The sequence below is a fragment of the Lathyrus oleraceus genome, chromosome 4 (assembly GCF_024323335.1).
Source record: "Lathyrus oleraceus cultivar Zhongwan6 chromosome 4, CAAS_Psat_ZW6_1.0, whole genome shotgun sequence".
NCBI classification, from domain to species: Eukaryota; Viridiplantae; Streptophyta; class Magnoliopsida; order Fabales; family Fabaceae; genus Lathyrus; species Lathyrus oleraceus.
In genome coordinates, this window is record NC_066582.1 from 425,674,797 (window position 1) to 425,678,839 (window position 4,043).

Here is a 4,043-nt window from a genome sequence, read left to right on the forward strand (position 1 = left end):
TCGACAAGCTTTCAAAAGCTATGTCATGATGTTTGCCAAGAGGTATCAGTTTACTTCGACCATGGCACCTTTTTTTGATAGAAAAATTGGACCTAAGTGGTTTACCCAACAACTGCCTTTGGAGATGCAGAAGGATGAAAACATATTTCTGAATGTTTGGGAATCATTCTTAACCCCTAGGCTCCTTTTCTCTTACCGTAACACCACTACAAACTGTCATACCCCAATTTTGTCCGGTCATTTGTGGTTTACCCATAAGATTTCTTTGTTTCAAAGGCCCATTTGCATAAGTGTGTTCATAATCTAAAATATGGTTTGAATCTTTTTTATATTACTAATCCAAAACTTTTTTTATTAGTAAGTATTAAGAGTCATGTTATTATTTCTATGATCACTATTTACTAGTCCATTTACACATCCCAAATATTTAAACCAAGTTCTAAGTTCTTCATGGGTTCCAAAATTAAATTTGCATTTTTTAGAAACATGTATGTTTTTTTTTTAAATTAAAAGTCCCATATTTAGATTTTTTGTATTTAAAATAGAATTGTGTTTTTTTTATTAAAAGTCCCATGTTTAGATTTTTTGTATTTAAAATAGAAATTTGTTTTTAAAATTAAGTCATTATACTTAAATTAGGAATTTGTTTTTAAATTAAATCATTATACTTAAATTAGAAATTTGTTTTTAAATTGAGTCATTATACTTAAATTAGGAATTTGTTTTTAAATTAAATCATTATACTTAAATTAGAAATTTGTTTTTAAAATTAAGTCATTATACTTAAATTAGAAATTTATTTTTAGATTAATTCATTATACTTAAGTTAGAAATTTGTTGTTTTTAAAAGTTGAAATTGATTAGCATAAATAAATATTGAGTTAAATTTTGAAAGATTAAAAGGTTGAATACATAATTATTAATGGTTATTAGACTTTTAATTCAATAAGTTACATAATCCAAGCACATATTTGTCTTTAAAAAAAACCCAATGTAATTACAGTGAAATTTGCTACAAATGGGGATAGGTTCCTAATGACCAAAACCAAGCAATTAGGATGAAATCACTTTGGACTTAGTCACGAAAACAGGTTGTCTTGAAGCTTGTAGCAGCCACCTTCCATTACATCAAGTCTCTTCAAACCTGTAATCTGCAGAAAACAAAAATAGCTTATTTTAAAAGCACTTTTCAAAAGCACTTAGAAAGCTGAAAAACAACTAAATGAATCATTCAGTTTGAAGCTTTATCCATAAGGTTAATCTAAATATCCAAAAAGCACTTTTAACATTAGCTTAAAATAGAAAAAACCAAATCCCACATAATCTGGGATGAGACAAATTGAAAAAGAAAAGAGTTTTTAAAGTCTGAATCTTGTCTTCAAAAATGGATTAGGAGAGGTTAACAGGAACACAACACAGTAAGAAATTATTTCTAAAAAAAAAACCAAAACAACAACAGCAACAACACAGAGATTTTTTCTAAAACCCTAAAGAACACAACAGCAAGAACAGATCAATTTTTTCTAAGAGCCCTAAAAAGTTAACAGCAAGAGGATACACAACAAAGATATTTTTCTCAAAACCCTAAACCAGTACACAACAGAAAACGCACAGCAAGAACAGCAACAGAGAGCAATATTTTCAAAAAAGCCCTAAAAAAAAACCGAAACAGAAGAAGGAGGCTTATTTGAAGACGGGACGCATCAAACTCAGCGTCATCTTCTTCTTCTTCCAACGAATCCTTCCAAACCTCCAACGAGCACCCTCACAAAACCACAATTTCTCCGTCGGCCACAATCAACCTTCAATCGCTCCTCACCGGCGCAACCTCCATGACGGCTTCAGTTGGTCTGTGAGGTCTCACAACCACAATCGCTCATTTTGGGAAAATTTTGAAGGTACGATTCTGAAGTTTCTGTTGTAAAAACCTAATTATGTTGGTGAGAACTTGGGCCTTTAGCCCAATCAATTTTGGCCTGCATGCACACTCCCTCGATGCTACTGCACCCCATCCGAATGGGCTTTGATAGCCTTTGTTGAGCCCATTCTCAACTTCTATGGGCTTATTCCTTTGTTTTTGGTTACTAGTTAATATAGGTTACTTAGCTTAATTAGATGATTAGGTATTAATTAGATTAAATTAGTTATGATTAGGATTAATTAGAAATAATTTTAGGATTAGAAATAGTATTAGAAATATTAGAAATAATTAGGAATTTAGGTTCATTAGAATTTTTTAGATTTAGGTTATAATTTTTTTTTTGAAGAGTTGGATTTAGAAATATTGAAAATATAATTTTTTTTATTTAGAAATAATTGTAGATTAATTAGAATTCTATTATGATTTAGATTTATTTTTAGAATTTTAGTTTAATTTAGAATGATTTTAAAATTTAAATCTTTGTTAATATTTTAGGATTTAATTAGATTTTTTTTTTTTTTAGAAATAATTGTAGATTAATTAGAATCCTATTGTGATTTAGATTTGTTTTAGAATTTTAACTTAATTTAGAATGATTTTAAAATTTAAATCTTTGTTAATATTTTAGGATTTAATTAGATAAATTTTTTTTATTTAGAAATAATTATAGATTAATTAGAATTCTATTGTGATTTAGATTTGTTTTAGAATTTTAACTTAATTTAGAATGACTTTAAAATTTAATTTTTGTTAATATTTTAGGATTTAATTAGATAATTTTTTATTTAGAAATAATTATAGATTAATTAGAATTCTTTTGTGATTTAGATTTATTTTAGAATTTTAATTTAATTTAGAATGATTTTAGAATTTAATCTTTGTTAATATTTTAAAATTAATATTTTGGATAATAGTTTAGAATTGAGATTTTCGATAGTTTAATATTGTTTTGAGTTTTAATTTAATGATACTTTTATTAGTTGTTTAAACTTTAGTTATTTGTTTTAGATTTAATATTTTATTGTAATTCTCTTGATTATTTCATGTTGATTTCAACTAACACCTAACATTTAACGATTAACTCTATTTTTTTTATTTCCGCAATTAACAACTAATTTTTTTTTAAATCCCGCTTCTAATATCTATTTATTTTTGTGCATTTACTTTACTTCGCTTTATGATATATCATTGTACATTCTTCATCTCATCTTAAAATGAACCTAAAAATAATAAAGACTTAAAAATACAAAAAGATTATAATTCCCATGCCATCAATTTAAACCAATTTTTAAAACAAATAGAACCTCTCGATTCAAAGTCGAGCCCATTTTAAATGCCTTTGTAAGTCGATCGCTTGAAAAAGCATCGCCATCAACCTCATATGGCTTACTCTTGGGCTTTCTTACAATGAGACCTATTCGATTTTAATTAATCGATTAAATGGATTATTCACCAAATAAATTCAATTCATTCATGAGAATGCAAATTTTAAAGCCTCGATCCGACATCGAAAGTTAAATTAAAATATTTAATCACATTTAAACAACACTTCATTTGAAAATGAAAAGGGGGATGGTTTTGAGTTTTCAACTCCTCTCCTCGATTATTTGAATACGAGTTTTCTTACTCGGTTAGTCAAATGGTCGTCATTTCTAATTCATTTAAGCACAAACAAATCAAATCCTTTTACAACAAGAAATTAAAAGGGAGATAACTTTGAGTCTTCAATTATTTCTCCACGACTATTTGAATACAAGTTCTCTTACTTGGTTATTCAAATAATTGTCGTTCCTCTACAAACTTCTAAACCCGATTAAATCAAATTATTTTCATAATAAGCTAAATGAAAAAGGAGATGACTTTGAGTCTTCAACTTCTCTCCTCAATTGTTTGAATACGAGTTCTCTTACTCGGTCAGTCGAACAATTGTCATTTTTTTACAAACATACAACTTAATCAAATCATTTTCATAACAAACTGTACGAAAAGGGAGATGGTCTTGAGTTTTCAATTCCTCTTCTCAAATGCTTGGATATGAGTTGTCTTACTCAGTCATTCAAGTACTTGTCGTTCATTTTAAAAAATACATCAACCATACCCAAACCTATTTTCATAATCACTC

General features: G+C 27.5%; 1 long non-coding RNA gene across 1 annotated transcript; it reads right to left on the bottom strand.

The window, feature by feature from the left end:
- Positions 1-904: 904 nt before the first annotated feature.
- Positions 905-2,050, bottom strand: LOC127075840 (uncharacterized). The gene is made up of 2 exons (XR_007786688.1): positions 1,665-2,050; positions 905-1,151 (listed from the first exon to the last, which is right to left on the bottom strand). It is a non-coding gene; the product is annotated as an uncharacterized LOC127075840 (long non-coding RNA).
- Positions 2,051-4,043: the final 1,993 nt, after the last annotated feature.